At 41.0% G+C, this 19021-nt stretch overlaps 1 long non-coding RNA gene across 1 annotated transcript in view; it reads left to right on the forward strand.

Annotated features, from left to right (window-relative positions):
* LOC138738663 (uncharacterized) overlaps window positions 1-14687 on the forward strand; it is a 104033-nt gene extending 89346 nt beyond the window's left edge. The window contains exon 5 of the long non-coding RNA XR_011341661.1: window positions 14462-14687. This is a non-coding gene — a long non-coding RNA (uncharacterized lncRNA). The remainder of the gene's footprint in view (window positions 1-14461) is intronic.
* The last annotated feature ends 4334 nt before the right edge of the window (window positions 14688-19021 follow it).

The following is a 19021-nucleotide window of genomic DNA, read 5'->3' on the forward strand; positions in this document are numbered from 1 at the left end:
GTTTCAATGGGGCAGACTGATCTTTTTGTGGTCCTGAAGTAGTTAGGGTAGTAGGGAGAGGCTTGGAAGTTGATAGGTGATTGAAAAGAAAAATTGTTGTTGAACCTAAAAGTGCCAGATTTCAGGGTTCTGTACTTTCTGCTGAAAGGTAGCAACAAGAGCACATATGGTGTTGGCTGTGGTTTGAGGCAGTGCCTCACATAGATGTTCAATGAATGGGAGGTTGGAGCCTGTGATGGGCCTAGCTGTTTGCTATCTTCTGCATTCCTGGGCCCTCGAATTCCCAAACCAAGCTGTGATGCCACCAGCCCGTATTCTGTCCACAGTCTACCTGAATATGTTTGATAGAATACTCGACCACATGCCAAATCTCCTGGGATACTTGGAGACATTTACTTTGAAAGTGGAAGCATTGGGGTTCCTTCTACATGAGTGCCTTGGAATACTGGTTCCAGGAGGCTTAATGGTTTGAAACCCCTCCCATCACCATTTCATCAATGAAAGGAGGTGTGTGGCTCATCAACCTCCCCTTCCTAAACTCCATGTTAAGCTCCTTGCTCTTGCTGACATTGAGAGCAAAAGGGATCTGGGATCCTGTCCCTGAGTTTAACTAATATTTATTTTTGGTATGATGGTTTTAAAAACTGAGCAGTAGTCAATGGACAATAGCCAGATTATGGAGTTCTTGTGGTCCAAGTGATCTAATACTGAGCAGGATGTTGACTGTTGACCTGATGCGGTAGCAGATGAATCAAAGGGGGTCCAGATCCTTGCCAAGTCAGGTGCTGATTTGCTCCACTTCATCATGATGAACACAAGGGCTACCAGCAAGAATCACTTTCCTTGCTTCCTTTCAACGGCCATTGGCTTGAGATGCAGGCACGGCCATGCAGCGCTCAACCTATACACAGGTTCAATCAGAAAGTCAGCCCCATTAAAATACTTGAATTGCCAGTCTGGATGCAGCTTGACTGGCTATTCTGGGAACCCACAAGCAGCCCAGTGAGGCTCAAGACGAATGGAATTTTAATCTGTGCTCCAACCCGTGCACTTTTAAGAGATTATAGGAGCGAAGAGATACAGAAGTATCGGAGCCAGCACCACAAGGCTGAGGAACAGCTTCTTCCACCAGGCTGTGAGAATGCTGAACGAGCAAAGGAACTGCTCGCGTCAACCATCCAACACGAAACAATATTTATTTATGTGTGTGTGTGTGTGTGTGTGTGTGTGTGTGTGTGTGTGTGTGTGTGTGTGTGTGTATATCAATACTTGTCCTGCATATGTATTGTTTGTCCACATGTGTCATGTCTGGTTGTGTGTCTGCGTGTTTTGCTCCGACGACCGGAGAACGCTGTTGAACCTAAAAGTGCCAGATTTCAGGCTTCTGTACCTTCTGCTGAAGGTAGCAAGTGCAGGCATGCCTGTCATCAGACAGGTAAAACCAACTACCTACAGAATAACCCCAGTGACTTCAGGCAGCAGGAATGGCTAGAGGTTGGCTGCTAAAATATGCTTCCCACAAGTTTATGATTCAAATGACAGCTCCCATGTAAATTACAAGGCGCCTCCCAATGAACCAGTCACTTTCATAAAAAGACCTTCACTCCCTTAATGTTGATGGAGCGAGTCATCTCTGTTGGTGAATCATGATAGCCTGTGGCCTCCTTCCAAGGAATCACCACCTTCATTATTATTATTATCACAAGCCACAGCAGTCCATCATTTTACAGCTACTCACCCAAGGACAGTGAGACAAGTGTTTCCTGTGAGTGAGGCTTTTGCTGCTCAATATTAATGATAAGGATTCATGGAGTTGGACATAATGTACTAGCATGGATAGAGTATAGGTCAACCTATTGAAGAGAGGGAATTGGGATAAATGGAGGTTTCTCTGGTGTGCGGACCTGCTGGAGGGTCACTACTGCTCCCACAACTCTTCCTAATTAACGATTTAGAAGAGGGCTCTGAGTGTAGTGTATCGCAGTTTGCTGCTGACACAAAATTAAGTAGAAAAAAACTATGCAGAGAACGCACAGGGTCTGCAGAAAAAATATAGAGATGTAAATTGAGTAGGCAAGGTTCAGGCAGATAGAATATAATGTTGGTAAATGCAGGGTCATCCCCTTTGGAAAGTATATCAGAATATTATTTAAATGGTGAAGGATTGCAGCATGCTGTTGTGGAGAGACACCTAGGAGTGTGTGTACAAATTGCAAAAGGTTGGTTTACAGGTGCGTCTGGTTAGCAGGAAAGCAAATGGGGTGTAGCCTTCATTGCTAAGAGCAGGGAGGCTCTGCTGCATTTATATAGGCTACTGTGGAGGCCACACATGGAGTTCTGTGCTGCTGCTCTGGGACTTTACAGGAGGTGTAGTTCATTGGGTTGATTTCAGAGATGAGGGGTGCAGCCTATGAGAAAAGATTGAATCGCTCGAGACTTTACTCACTGGAATTCAGAAGAACGGAAGGAGATCTTATAGAAATCTTATGAAATATAAAATTCTGATAGAAATGGGAAAGTTATTTGCTCAAGATTTGGGGGAATATATTTAGGATGGAGATGAGGAGGAATTGCTTTTCCCAGAGAGTAGCAAATCTGTGGAATTCTCTGCCAAATAAGAAGAGGAGGCTACCTCGTTAACTATCTTTAAGACAGAGTTAGAAAGAGTTTTGCATAGTAGGGAAATTAAGAGTATTGGGGAGAAGACATGTTGGTGGAGCTGAGTCCATGGCCAGATCAGTCAGGATACTGTTGAAGACCAGAGCAGGCTCAAAGGGTCAGATGGCTGATTCTGTTCCTATTTCTTGTTCTTATGACGGCCAGTGTCAGAGTCTTTGTGGAACATTGTTCCAGAGAGTGCAGAACAAGAATATATTTTTATTATTTTTAGATATACAGCATTGTCATTAGCTTCAGCACAGACATGGGCTCACCCTATTGCATAATTCTTCCTCAGTATCTTTAGCACATGAGATACATATGCTCCGAATGCCACTTGCAATCTCTCAGGAAGCTGCAAAGCACAAAAGTGCTGGAGAAAGTCAACAGGTCATGCAACATTCATCGAAAGTGAAAGGCACTCAGCATTTCAGTCCTGAGCCCTTCATCAGGAATGTGGAAAAACAGACAAGCTCTTGCTTTTAACCAATTTTCTCTCCTCTCAATCCACATTATTTTTCTAATGAACTATTGTCGAATTCCAACAGCAAAGGTGCGCGAGCATTTCCATTCATATCTTGATTGCCAAAGCTCATGCAAGGACTTACTGACATAAAAGAAAAACTGAGCATTTGTTTTCCATGGCTTGCATCACCTGACTCATCCACAAAGACAACCAGACAGCCATTACTTTCCCCTGAGATTATTCACTTCTTGCACCTTAAAATTATGCCCCAAGAGAAACTGCCTCATGACTTTTGACAATATCTCTTTACTGGCAACATCTCTTAATGTTTATACACCCATGAACACACCATGACCAGTGTTTTGCAAGTTCACCACTCAATTGTTTCATTTGCCAGTCCAGACACAAAGCATCCGATGAAATGCCCAATCTGAAAAGGATTAGAAATTACATTTATCTGGGTGATTCAGCCTCTATGTCATCACGAACCATAACCACTAGTCAACACAGGTTGCAGGTCAAACCTGTACCTCTTGAAAAATCTCTGATGTCCTTGAATGAAAACTCTGTAGTTGTTAAGTCTTAGCCTCCAACCATCACTGTCAGTACACAGATGTGCTGGAGAAATCAAGCGGATCACACAGCATCCGTTGAAAGCAAAAGGCAGTCGATACTTCGACCACGAGCTCTTCCTCAGGACTCCATCAATGCCACTGTCCTCTTCTTATAGATGGCTGTTGCTCTTTCAGTCTGTTCCTCAGTGTTGTTTGCAAAGAGAAACGCTTCCACTTCCTCCAAGTAGCCAACTCCATCTGCCAATCCCACTGCCTGTTATTACGATTGGTCTGACGTGAGAAATGCTTCCTTTATTTCACACAAGTTTACCCAGGGACAGTATTCTACATCGGAATCTAATCGTCATGAATTCAAACTCAACCATGACAACTTTAAAGCTAGATTTTTTTTTAAAATGGCAAAGCTGCCAGAGCTGCAGTAACAGCAACGCTGCCACTGGTATGGACCTGGGGAGAGAGGGGAGCAAAGGCACAGGACTCCTGCAGGGTCCAACTGCCCAGTCCATCTGCCATTAGCTCCATACAGGCTTTGAATGGCTGTTAAAGGAGCCAACGGTAGTTTTATTTAAAATCCTGCAACCGCAGGTTCTGTGCCCAAGATGGCGGTGCCTCCGATCTGCAGCAACCACGGAGGGCTGCAGACTCCAAGGAAGTGGAGGACTGCTGAGGGCATCAGAAAAACAGGGAGAACACCCCCTCTCTGAGAAGGAGAAGCAGAGAGAGATGACCCACGAGATGGTGATCACTGCAGCGGACCAGTGAGGGTTCTGCGGCTGAAGGATCCACACAGGTGGCAGGCTGTTGGTGACTTGAGGGGAGGAAGTCATGGAGGGTGTGGGCTGATGGAGACTGGCTGAAGGGGTACCAAGTATTGGAACCAGGATCCGAGGGGTTGCTGAAGGATTGCTAATCAGGCTGGAGGTTGCGATCTGGAGCTCAGGTTTGCTAATAATTTGGACTGGACTCTGTGTTGGCTGTGGAGCCACTGGAGGTGAATCCAAGGACACTCGGTGACTCTGGAGGGACTCCTTTTGCTTCTTTTTCTCTGACTGTAAGAGGCACTTCAGGCAATTTCTGCCAATAGTGAATCTGTCTGCCTTAGATGCAATATGACACTGTTTTTATGGCATGAATCTTAAGGTTAACTAGGAAAAGTTGTCTGGTCTCAAAATATAAAGCCTACGAAAGCTTAAGGCATCCATATATTCTGCAAAGGCGACATGTTTAGTGCAGCGGTTAGTGCAGAACTATTACAGTACCACCGCTATCTGTCTGGTGTTTGTACATTCGCCCTGTGATCTTGTGGGTTTCTTCCAATGTTCCTAAGCTGCACAGGGTTAGTAAGTTAAATGGACACACGAGTATATTTGAGCAGTGTGGGCCCGTGGGCTGTTACTTTGCCATATTTCTAAATTTTAAAAACAAAATTAAAAAAGCAAATAAGCAGTTATCATAAAATCATGGGTCTGTGGCTAGAAGTAGTTGCAAAGGGAATTTTGCTGTTTACTTACTTTGTGATGCATGGAGAACAGGGTCAACTTCTCTAGCCCTTTAAATCTTCCTTGGCCCAGGCCTATCCTCTCCTTTTGCTTCCTAATCTTAATCTCTCCTAGGCTACAACTCCCATCGTCAGCATCCACATGGTGGGCTATCTAACTCGAGAGAAAGGAGGGACAATAGCCCACCTCAATTCTAGTCTTCAAACTGCATTCCATAGCCGTCTGTATAACAAAAGTCTTCGCACCTCCTCTCTTCCCCAAAAGTCTGACATTCAATCAAATAATTATCCATTTCAGACCATTCAATGGGACCAATCTACTTCTATCTACCAAACCTTTTTTTTAAACCTAGAAAATTCACCACCAACTCACCCCATTAATCTCTTCTGTCATTTATCCCTAGCTGGTTAACTAATAGTCTTCAAACAAAATAACATGTCAAATTGGCACTCTTCTAATGCTAAGAGAATATCATTTGAAATAACCCTAACATCAATCAGTTAACAGGCTAAAAGAATAAAATTGCCAATTCAAAACAAAAGCAAATTCATCCAATTTAATTTACTTCGTATCTGTGCCCCTACCAACCTAACTCACTACACCCCCCCTATCACTATTCCTAACCATTTGTGCTGTGGTATTCATTCTGCTACTGGAAGACTTGGCTCATTCAGTTCCTCCAATATGAGGAAACAATGAGTATTGGCTGTTTCAGAGTTAACACTGAACCATACATGATACTGAGGGAAAGTTTTCTCCCAGCAGAGATAGTCTTGCAGGACATGATACCTTAAACTTAGATCTACCTCCCCATTCAAAGTGAAGTTAAAGAATGAAAAACATTGCTTGAAGAATAGCTTGGGAGGTAATGCAGCCAACATTAGTCCTAAATCAAAACCTAAACATCTGCCCCCCCCCCCCACCCCGCAACTGCCCCAGCCAAATTACTTGTCATTATTGTTGGGGGTTTGAATCAAGCAAGTTAATTACCATATTTTCATCATTGTAATTCGTATTTACAGTTCAATACTTCAGTGAGGGTTACATCCCATGAATATGAGAGAAAAAGTCGTTTCCTTTTATATCCTCATAAATAGGGAAGACCGGTTGAATCAGGAAGGGAATTCTCCTCGTGGGTATTGAGTAATTTGCAGCATTAAAGGCTACTCCAACTAACAGTTGCTAATCATATCTAGGAAATTCTCCAGTTTTAAAATGTTTTAATTTTTAAAATTTAGACACACAGCATGGTAACAGGCCATTTCTGCCCGAGTCCGTGCCGCCCAACTTATACCCCATTAACCTACTCTCCCAGTAGGTTTTGAAGGGTGGGAGGAAACCAAAGACCCAGCAAAAACCCACACAGACACAGGGAGAACATACAAACTTCTTACATGGGATTCAAACCCCCGTCCGGTCCTGATCACTGATGCAATAAAGGCATTGCACTGATCGTTATGCCAACTGTGGTTTAATTATCTATTGAGGAAGCTATAATTTATCTGTTAGCTAAACTGTACAACTTTTCACATTTTATTGTGGTGACCAGAAAAAAAATAGTTAAAATGTTACTGTTATATTATGGTCTTGTGGAAAAAAAATAAATCTCATGAAAGGGACAGTGAGTCAGACTCGCATCATCAGAACAGATTTTCATGTTCCAGGAAGTGAGACTTCCTTTATTTTGCTTGCTCCATTTAAATGGAATGAAAAGCTACAGGAAAGGGCAACATATTTTAACTTTCTAGGAAAGCAACATGAACTCTTCGATTAAATGAAAAATTCCAAAGATTAATATTTAGCCCACACTAATTAAAGAAAAAACTATGTGAAGGATCATTGATGTTTAAATGATTCATCAAGGTTCACATTTACCCCCCAACCCCCTTCCCCTCAACTCAGAAAGAAAGGAACCACCTAAAGTCAGCCTTCAATGTCAGACCTTGATTAATACTATTCCCTTTCTGCAGTACGCAAATAACTGGAAGAAGAATTAGGCCATTTGTGGAGTTAATAGCATGCTACAACCCCACACCATAACCTGATGATCATTTGCCCTGGCACACTGATAGCAGAGTTTATGACTAATCCTAACATTTCTTTTGTTCACCACTTGTATATCTATCTCCATCATCCAACTGTCTCTTGAATTCTCTTACCCAAATTTTTTTCAGTCAAAACCTATAGATAAAACATCCACATTCAAATGCTCCACAGATGTGATCAGAATGCAATATACTGAACCCAGAAGGTAGTTACCTCTCTCGTTAATGGACAATAAATGTATGATTATGATTGACTAAAATACGCACCTGAATAGAAGTGATAAGTAAGGGTCAAATTAGTGAGATAATGTTTCAATAGGTTTGCAGTAGTGGACATTACCCCTCCATAAATCTTCGTCCGCGAAGCCAAGCCAAAGAGAAGAGTAGATGAACCACAGCTCACAACCAACAAAATTCTCTCATTTACAAACTGCTCACAACTTGGCTTTATTTTCTATAAATAACTATCCTCTGAAGTGCCGATCTCTTTCTCTGCATTCACACAGCAGGTCCGGACTTCACTGTGAATTTTTTTAAACTTTAACTTGAATGGTTTGGAGTTTGAGGGGTGTGAACCGTGGATGCTTAATTCTTGGCTTCTTTCAAAGCATCAATGTCTATAAACGGAGTGAAAAATATTATTAATTTATAGAAAAGTATGACAACTTACATTTAAACAGCGTCTTCCAAGGCACATTTGCAGAGTTGAAAATTTGCCCTGTCCAAAGTAATAAAGGAAGTGTCAGGGTGGAACATTATAAATAAGCTAACTTCAGAAAACTGCAGAGGAACTAAGATGGTTTAGAAAGAAAATATAAGGCAGAGGTTCCAGAATAGTTTATTCCCAAAGCAGGTTAGGGGTACGATACAAAAAGAAACCAAGCTTGAAAGGCCAATGACATATGCTTTCATGTGAGTAGCAAAAATACAGAAATCCAAGAGGGATTCAGCAGGTCTCACAGCATCCCTAGGACGTAAAGAAACAGGCCCTTTAGCCCAACCTGCCCATGCTGTGACCTAAATATCCAGTACCATGTACCTTTACCTTCTGTGGATGCTGCGAGACCTGCTGAGTTCCTCCAGCAATTCTGTTTCTGCTTTTACTGTTGTGTTTCACCCCTTTATGTGAATGGAGCAGGTCAAAGAACTAAACACCAAAGTTGCTGAGGGATCTGGAACTCATTACATAATGAGAAGTTGATGGAACAAAGGAAACATAGAAGCAGAATTACTGCATAATTTACAGACCACACAGATGTGAATGATGTGGGCTTCATGCAGCCAAGAGGATTATCAAATTTACTATTGCCCTCAACACACATTTTTCTTTCTTAGTGTATGGGAATGAAATGGACCAAAGCTATGAGTCGTGACAAGGCTCCCTACATATCGTCCTTAGAAAGTACCTAAATTATGAACAATTGGCCATTCTTTGTCCTGAAGGCTTCATATTTAATTAGGAAAGATTTCAAAAGAGACTTCTTGCTCTTTCTAGTCAATCACCATATGACAGAGTATAAGGACGCACAATGATGTAATTTCCTGGCTGATAACGGTGGAAGCACTCATGTCACACATCTCTGCATTTGGAACAAGCTCCAGCCAAGAAAAACACTTTGGGCTTGGGCAGTTACAAGAGGGACAGGAGCAGAAGTCGTTGCCCCTTTTTTTAAATTCATTTACAAGTTATGGCTCATTTGTGGCAAGGCCTGCCCTTGTTGATGTTTTTCCCCATCAGGTCATTATCATCAATGACCTTGCTCCAATCCATCCTGATGCATGCCCTGAAACTAGCATTCCTCCATTTCTCCCACTCTGATCATCATACCGACCTGACGACCTAGATTTGTCAATGAAAATTATTTATTTCCATCTCGCCTTGGAAGCAAATTAATTAAATTAAACTTCTCGATGACCCAAGCTATTTTAAGTTCGACACTAACAGCATGTACAATTGGAAGAAAGAGAAAACTGTTCTCCTAAAAGGATGCTTCACGAAGTATCAGGATTAGTTACTGAAACCAGTATTAAAATATCACTGTAAAACGAGAACCTTAAAGTCCCACGGAACAATTTCTCAGCCTGCTGAGGCTGTTCAAAAAGAATATCCAGCCTCCCACCCATGCAGACAGAAAGTCATATGGGGACATATTTAAACCCATTGAGACTTCATTATCCCAGTTTCAATGGCCAGCCATTAAATGATACTGAGCACAAAAGCAGGAATCTCCAGTCTGCAAAATTTGCTCTACTCTCATGGCATCAACTCAGGTCTTCGGCATACCTGCAAGAATTCACAAAATACAGGTGCTCCTCTACTTACGGTGGGGTTATGTTGCGATAAACCCATCGTAAGTAGAAAAATCGTAAGACAACAAAGAATACCACCCCTTCCAAACATCATAGCCTAGCCGTCTTAAATGTGCTCAGACCACTTACTATAGTCTACAGCTGTGCAAATTTATCTAAAACAAAGCCTATTTTATTATTAAATGTTGAATATCTTTTATTCTATACTGGAAAACCATTTTTAATCATAATATATTGCCAGACAAAACATCCATAAGCTGTTGTGCAATAGCCAATAATGGCAGTCACACCAACACCCCCATGTGGTGCACATTGTAACTTAGAAAAATTGTAAGTCAAGCCATCGTAAGTAGAGGAGCACCTATATATCCAATACTTCTAAGGAAGAACAGCTATCAGTGTATATGTACTTCAGATGGCAAACTGAGCAACTGGCACTTCCTTGCCCTCCATGAACAGTCACATCTCCATCTTCATGTTCAGTATTTAACAAAGCTTCACGAAGATAGAAATAATCAGACAACCAAATTTGTTTCCTTTTACTGCTGACCTTTTCCCCAATTTCTCTGTGATTCACTCCTATTCATTCAAGAGGAATGCTAACTTTAAACAATCAACAGCAAAACATTTCAGAAAAATGAGTATTGCTTTCATCTGGCAAAAATTCTCCTCCACCACAATCTGACACATCACTCGTGTCACTGCCACAGGACATGCCTTTGTGTTGCAAATTAAAATCATACTTTCTGGATCCTTAACCTATGCCAAAGTCATCATAAAATTCACACATTAAAAACCAATATGTGAGCATCAACTGTGTCATATCCTGGACACAACAGATTTTTAAGATCCAAAGTTCTCGATATCTCTGTTGGATTTTCACCCAAAGAAAACTTTCTTTTTTCAAATTCCAGTGTAACCAAATACTAAGAACAACTTATGCAAATAACTTTACAGATTTCAGCTACACCAGAAGGGATGTGGGGAGAGGATACTGTGGCAATGACCAGGGCCTATGGTTGGAATGGTTGAGTTTGTTGAGTGAGTCAGCAATAAAGCAAGTGAGCAGAGAGAAGAGATAGAGGTGAAGTTTGGGGCTTTTGCGTGGTTTAGAAAGGTAAGGAAATTAGCAGGATTAGAGCTGCCTTGAGGGATTCAGAGAAATCTTGTTAAAGCAGGTGGAAGATCAGGGTGGTCTTGGAAGGATCAGAGTGGGAGAATTGGAGGATATTATTTTCAGGCTATGTATTATGATGGATTGGGAGCAAGATCAGTGATGATGTGTTGGGGGAGATGGGGAATTGGAAGGGGAAAACATTTGCTGAGACTTATCAACTTGCCTTTATGAGAGCTTCCAGTGGTAGGGGAAGATACAATTACAAAGTTTAAAAGGTATTTGGACAGGTTCTTAGAAAGGAGAGATACAGGTCGAACATAGGCAATGGGATTAGTGTTAGATCAGCACCGTAGTTGGCATGAACAAGATGGGCCAAAAGGTCCTGTTTCTGTCCTGACGATTCTGTGAATTCTGGTAATGCTGAATGACAGTTGTTTCCAGAAAAAAGTCTAATTTATCTCTAATGTTCCACAAAGAATATTGTCTGGAAACTGACATTATCCTCTTGGACAACTGATGCAGAAATCTCATCAATTACGCAAAGGTGGTTCATGCCCAGATATGTGGTTAAATAACCAGGGTAACACAAATGACCTGTGAAAAACCTATTTTCAATTATATACATCTGAAAATGCTGCTTTATGCAACTGCATTTCAATGCAATATTTGTCATAGATGCACCAGCTTCATATGTCCAAGTCCCCAAAACATGATGATGGATGCTGTGTGACCTGCACAGTTCCGCTACAACTTTGTGAACTGCACTAGAACCAGTATCTGCACATTTTCTTATTTACCTCAAGTTCATATGTTACTTCATTTTTACTCAATTGAAGGAGAGAATTGAACAAATCATGGTGGAAGAGCATTGCCCCCCCCCCACCCCCCCAATGCACATTGGCTTGAATGCATTATTTTGACATAAGGATAACTTAGTAAAGTGGATTAAAATACTTCATTCCAATTGCTCTGGGGAATCCCAGAGTCTCAGCTGGTCCTGAATCCCATCATCTATGTTGATATGTTCAATTAGTTTGCTATTCATTTAGCTTCACACAGACAAACCCATGAGCTAATGCTAATATTTCAAGTAGAACTGTGACAAGATTTCAAAGTTATTTCAATGGGTCAAAAACACTTTGGAAAAGGTTATGGAAACTATACTGACTGGTTACCCCACAGCTGGGTTTGGTAATTCAAATGCCCAGGAATGCAGAAGTCTGTGGAAGGTAGCAAATATAGCCATGTCCATCACAGGCTCTGATCTCCCATCCATTGTGAGACACGGTCTTAAGAAGACAGCCTTCTTCATAAAGGATCCCATCACCTCAGTCACAACTTCTTCTCACTGCTACCTCCAGGCACAAGGTACAAAAGCCTGAAGATCAGCACCTCTCTGTTCAAAAATAGTTGGTTTCCAACAGCCATCAGGTTCCCCAACACCATAAAAGGGTTGTCTGCACTACTGCAGTCATTTTCTTTTTGCACTAGGATACCTGTGAATATTATCCATCTTTTTGTTTAGTGTCTCTTTTTAATTCATTTTATTGTAGTCTTTTGTTTTTGAAACACCTGTTTGACAGTAGCAGTATCTATGGCAACTCATTTCCATAATGATTGTGAAATTGTCTATTATTACATTGTATTTTTGAACTATGACATTAAAATTTACTGTCCATAACAAAATCTTACCAAATTACAGTCTTCAAAGTTTCAATAATCCACAGCACGTCCCTCATTTCTAATAAATCATTGATGTGACTAATTGCTTTTTCACATTTCCCTCAAGTACTTTACAGTAATATTGTACCTGTTTGTTCTAGATTCTCCCACATGGAAACAGTTTCTTTGTATTCACAAACAATTGAATTAGATTAAATCAACATCCAAGATATTGATCTTGGATCATTCCACGTACAAACTTTTCCCTTCCAAGAATTAGTAGCCAAAATTGATATGACTGCTACATTCCAGATCAAGTCTATCCAGTCATCTCCCCTCAGAAGATGTATCACATTTTCACATTTGTATTCAACTGTTGTTCTTCAAGAAAACTGGCAAGAAACGTCACCTTGCATAACCTTGGGTTAATGAAATGCCTTCGACGAGTAATCCCTGGAACAATATGGGAAATGCAGCAGTCAATCTTTGTTCAGTTTTCCTACAAATGGAAATGAATAAGGTGATCAGATGATTTGATTTTGTTATTGGCTGCAACAATGGAATGATTCTGCTTCAAGGAAGAAAAGAATATATATTAAGCCTCAAGCAGACAGTGGTAGTTTTGATAGGAAGGCATTCACTTAAAGGTGCTATATTCTCTGATTGTGTTGGTCAGATGGACACAGGTTGTTTCCACTGGTCACATTGGAATTTGGATCCACCCACTCTGCAAAAACTGAAAACCATTACAGGTATGACGAAGACATAACTGGTAAATTTATTTCGTGTGGAAATGTTTGGTCAATTGAAGGAGGGAAAAACAGAACTGCTGGAAATCAGTGCTTTTGTTAAGGCAAGGATAAGACTTTATTGCATCACTGCTGATCTGGCAATATGACAACCTAAAAGATTCTCAGAGGATACTTTTCTGAGTTTATTGGCAGATCATTGTGGTAATACATCAGCAAAAGCTAAAATAGTGACTGGAAAAGCAGTGCTAATTTACATATTCATAATGAATTTGCATATTTTGGTGGACAAATGTAATAGGCATTTCAACATCTACTCATTTAATTAGTGCAGAGAAGCTTTACTGATGGTCATCTTCAGCATGTTACAGTCCAATCGTTCAATTACTAAAAAGTGGATCATTTCAGCCTTCAGGGCTCCATCTCTTATAAAATAGACAGGACAGGTACCTAGATGAAAGGTTCAAGCCCAAAATGTTGGTTATGTATCCTTAACTTTTCAATATAAAGTACACAGCTTGACCTGCTGAGTTTTTCCAGCATTGTGTTTTTACTTTGGGACACGCAGAAACTGATTGAGGTTCAGTTGCATGATAACTTCTAAATGCAGGCAAATGAAATTAAAGGTTGAGAGGTGAACAAGCAGGTGTCAAATATTCAGATGGTTTTTTTTTGCAATTCTACAATTCAGTGCAAACTGCTTGTGCCCAGTTAGATGAAGTGACTGGGGAGATGACATTAGAAATGAGGCAGCAGACTGAACACAGTGAACCCAGGCAGCTCAATAATGCAGCACAATTTTAAAGGAAAGAAAAAACTTTTTTTGCTCAGTAAGGTACACATCTGCTTCTGGTAAGCATAGCCTGAATTCCTGAATTTCTGCTGGAGACTTCATTTCTACACAGTACTCTCCTACCACCTAGAGGATTGTCTGAACATTTCAAGTTGTGACCAACTGAAGAAGGATAGTAATTCATTTTGATGATCCAATAGTGCTGCATACATTGGAATGCAAGTGAATTACAAAGGGAACAACTTGCATGGTGATTTGCTATCATTTTTGTTATCTAAAGTCTCCACCATTACTGGACTGAGCTGCCGAAGACAGAGACTGTATAGAAATGTACACACCATTCATGGGTATTTTAGAGAGCACGTTTCTATTTCTCGGTATTGCTGCAATAATGATTAGTTCATTACAATGAATTGCAATAAGAACTCACTCATGTCTATATAAATTACAGCATCATTAAATTGCACAATGAGCATGTTCTAGGACACCACTATGGAAATGCTCAGATGACACAGCAGCACAGACCTGGGTGAAGTAAATCATTAATACCATGTTTTCTAATAAAAACCAATATATTACATTCACAGGGAAACGAGACACCAGAGCAACAAAATCTTGACTTGCTGACATATTTACCAAAGATGCAGCAGTGTGCAGGTAGGACCCTTCCACCGAGAGCAGTCCACAACACAAAAACGGAACAAATTAAATGATTGATGCCCAAAGAAAGGGGAGCTTGAACAGTATCCAGACAACACCAATATTCCCTAATCCTTAGATTTTAAAAATCCCAAAGGAGCCACATACAGCAGTAAAGTACAAATAAATTTGGGGCACATGAGCAACCAGGGACACACAGGAGTTCCAATGTTTAAATTACCCTACGTCACAGCCAAGATCATTACTATTATTGATTTTGCTTGTATGATAACTTTGCAGAGAAATTTTATTACTGCCATTGTCACTTTAGCTGCTCACAATGTGCAGGATCATACAATCATAATTGATTGAAGAAGACCTCAAGCCTGAAACGTTGCTTATGTATCTTTCTCTTCACTATATGAGAGGACACTGTTTGACATGCTGCGTTTCTCCAGCATTGGGTTTTTAAACTTCAACCACGGGGTCTGCAAATTTTCTAGTTTTACTTTTGCCACTCATGATGTCCTGAAGTATATTTCCTGATTTCCCAACTATCAGAAAGTGCAATCAGTTATGCTCCAAATATAACCACAAGGGCTGTGGGAGCCAGGCACCATATATCTGATAGTGTGATTGGAAGGACACCATAAAATTGATACTAGGACAGTAATGAAATGAACAAGAGACCAATCAGCATGAGCTGGACGACTAAACGGTGACATGGGCTACTTGTGGGGTGCAGGAAATGTTGCCGTGGCTTATTACTGCTCAAGCAGAAAAGGCAATCCAACAGAAGAACAGATCATTCTTAAAGAGTTGAATGCAAGGAACTTATCCCCCAGGATGTTTTGACGTCAGGAGAATTGTCCTAGTCGGAAGTTTGCCTCCGTTACTCTATGCTAACAGATTAACCAGCAGAAATCGAATAATTTACAGCTCACTCTGTCTCTTTCTCTCCTGCAGGTCTCCACTTTCCATATTGCTGCATATTTCACTCTATTTCAGACATTAGGAGCTGGATCTACTGATGTCTCTGCATTAAGACCCCTTGGATAAAATTAGGTGAGAAACGTTCTGGTGCAAGAATGCAAAAGATCACAGATCACCTCAGACTTGAGCAAAGACAGTATCTTGGGGTCAAATTATCAGAAAGATGAGAAAGGTCATCCAACCTCTTGAGTTTACTTTTTATTATTCATACAATATTTTTCTCTCTATAATTTGGCATCCACAGTTACTATCATTTGTTGCCACTGTTTAAAGAGTATTGCCATGAAGAGCTAAGAAGATGTGCAAATATTGAAGCTACTGGTTCCAGCTATCATAAATAATAGGGTTTTTCACCCCCTGGAGTTTTGCTCCATTTTCGCAGGAGTTAAAGAAATATTTTAATTTACTTATTAATTTAGAAACAGAATGGGAACTTTCTGGCCTATGAATCCATGCTGCCCAAATATACCAATTTACTGGCATACCCCGTACATTTCTGGAGGGTGGGAGAAACTGGAGCACCCAGAGGAAATCCACGTAGATGTGTGGAGAACGTACAAATTTCTCACGGATTGCACCAGATTAGAACCTGGGTCGCTGGCTCTCCAACAGTGTTCCACTAACTGTTACGCTAATCATGCCATACTAAGTTCCCTCAAGTTTTGCAGCCGCCTCATACCTTCAGCAACAAACCTGATCTCTGGTGTAATCCATCTGAAGTTTGATCATTCTCCCCGTGGGTTTCTCCTGGATGTTCCAGTTTCTTCCCACCTTCAAAAGATACGCAGCTTGGTATGTTAATTAGTCATTGCGGACTGGCCTTTGTGTGAAGTGGTAGAATCTGAGGGAAGTCAACAGGAAGGTGGGGAGAATAAAACGGAATTGGCGCAGGATGAGTTTAAATCAGCATTTGGTCAGTACAGATTTGATGGACTAAAGAGCCTGTTTCCATACCACACAACTTCATGGTACTAAACTGGGCATGAGACTGGTAATTTTGATGATAGGCCATAATGTAAAGTTGGTGATATTGGATCAGTTATCCCTTACACATCAAATAAAACTTAATTTCTATTGAATTCAATGAAAATCGTTATCCTTCAAATGCACAGATGTCTAAATTTTAACTGTAGATTCTGTGCTCTGAATTGTTGTTCCATTTACCTTTGAGCAGATGTCATGCTCCTCCAATAGAATCAATCAAATCCTTCAATAATACAAGTGATCTGAGGTTCTGCCTTCCGATTCTTATCAGAAACCTGCTACAGTTCGAGCAAACCCTGCAATAGATGGATGTCATTGATAGAAGTTTGGCTGAGTGGCAGAAGGTAAAGAGTGGCAATAATCAGGCACCTATTCTGGCTATTGGTGTTCCACAGGGATCGGAGTTGGGTCCACTATTTTTCAAGTTCAAGTTTATTGTCATCTGATTGTACATAGACGTACACAACCTGACAAAACCCGAAGGGGCATAGCGCGCGCACACGGAGTACACTCTACACTTATGCGAATTTTCCAGTTGTCTGAGACACACTGTTACAACGCCTAACTAATACACCTGCATTAAGAATACACAGTTTAAAAGACAGAACACAGTGCAAAATGTAAAGTAATTTGGGGAAAAAAATCAATATTGTTGTATTTAATTATGTAAAGTTCACTTTAATCAGGTAATTCCTGTAATTTACAGAATTTAAATTCAAATCCCGGTCGCTGGTGCTGTAACAGTGTTGCACGAACCTCTTAACTAACCATGCCACCATTATAATTAACTCCCCCTCCCCCAAGTTTACAGATAAAGTCTTAATAATATACCCAATATGAATAAAGATAAAGGTTCTTACTAGGCAGAGAAAGGGAGACATTTTGGGAGAGGTGCTAGCTCTTTATCCTGGGTGGTGCCATTTTATTCAAAAACACATCGAAATGCTGGAGGAACTCACCCAGCGTCCTCAGGAGATGGATATATCACCGACATTTCAGGCCTGAGCCCTTCTTCAAGGAAAAAGGAGAATGAGCAAATATCAGGAGAGATCAGAATAAAGACGGTGGTGGTTGGGGGAGAAATCCAGACCAACAAAAGGTGTTAATTAGATGTGATAAGGGGAGAGGTGAAAATTGATTATGTCTATGAAAGTGGGATGAGTCAAAGAAAAAATTATTGAGAGTGAGGACAAGTTCTCCCAGCCAGAGAAAGGTGGTGGTGGTGGAGGGGGGACTGGTTGGGTCTATTGTCCAGAAGGAAACAAAGGGCTTTGAGGCCTTGACTTCCTCAAACTCCTTAGGAAGTGGAGGTGCTGCTGTGCCTTCCTGACAAGTTGCGAATCCAGCATAGGTCATCCCTTAAATGGACGGCAAGGAACTTTGTGCTCCCCACTCTCTCTACAACAAAGCTATTGATATTTGTAGAGGTCCTTTGACCTCCTGGTCCACAATCATCATCTTTGTCTCGTCTATGTTGAAACTCTGGTTGTTACTCTTGCCTGTCAATCTCCTCTCTGTAAACTGACTCATCATTTGTCGCTGATGAGGCCAACTACTGTCGTGTCATCAGCAAAATAATTTTGTTGGAGCTAAACCTGGCAGTACAGTAGTAAGTTAGCAGCATGAATAATAGCAGGCTAAACACACAGCCCTGAGGTACGCCAGTGCTCAGGGTGATGGGGCTCAAGGTTTTGCTGCCCTCCAGACAGACTGTGGTCTTTCCATCACTAGGTCCAGGATCCAGTTGCAGAAAGGAGCCCTGAGTCCCAGCAAGGACAGTTTATCCACCAGTCTCTAGACATGATTGTGATAACTGCCGAGCTGAAGTCAAGGAGCAGAGGCCTGGTGTACGAGGCATGTGTGTAAATAATTTAGATGATGGGGTTGATGGCTTTGTGGCCAAGTTGCAGAGGCTACGAAGATGGGTGGAAGAGTGGGTAGTGTTGAGGAAGCAGGGAGTCTGCAAAGAGATTTGAATACATTGGGAGAATGTGGAAAGAAATGGCAGATGGAATACAGTGTAGGGAAGTCTATAGTCATACACTCTGGGAAAAGGAATAAAGAAGTAGATTACTTTCCAAATGGGGAGAGAATTCTTTGGACCTCTGAAACTTGAGACCAAGAGCAGGATCCCCTGAAGTTTCATTTGCAGATCAAGCCAGTAGTAAAAATAATGCAAACGAACCTTCAAGAACATTCATTTCAAGAGGACAATAATATAAAAACAAGGCTGCAATGCTGAGGCATTGGTCAGACCACATTTGGAGTTCTGTGAGCAGTTTTAGAACCCATATCCAAGGGATGGTGCTATGGTGGTAGAGAGGGTCCAGGGGTCTTTATGAGAAAGATCCCAGGGATGAAAGGGCTAAAATATCAGAAGTGTTAAGTGGCTCTGGGCCTGTAGTTGCTTCAGTTTAAAGGACAAGGGAGGAACTCATTGAACCAACAAATGTTGAAAAGGCTAGACAGAGTAGAGGTGGAGAGGATTTTATTATTTATTTACAGCAGGGTAGAAGCTGATTCTACCATTT

This window comes from Narcine bancroftii, chromosome 7 (assembly GCF_036971445.1).
Source record: "Narcine bancroftii isolate sNarBan1 chromosome 7, sNarBan1.hap1, whole genome shotgun sequence".
Classification (NCBI taxonomy): Eukaryota; Metazoa; Chordata; class Chondrichthyes; order Torpediniformes; family Narcinidae; genus Narcine; species Narcine bancroftii.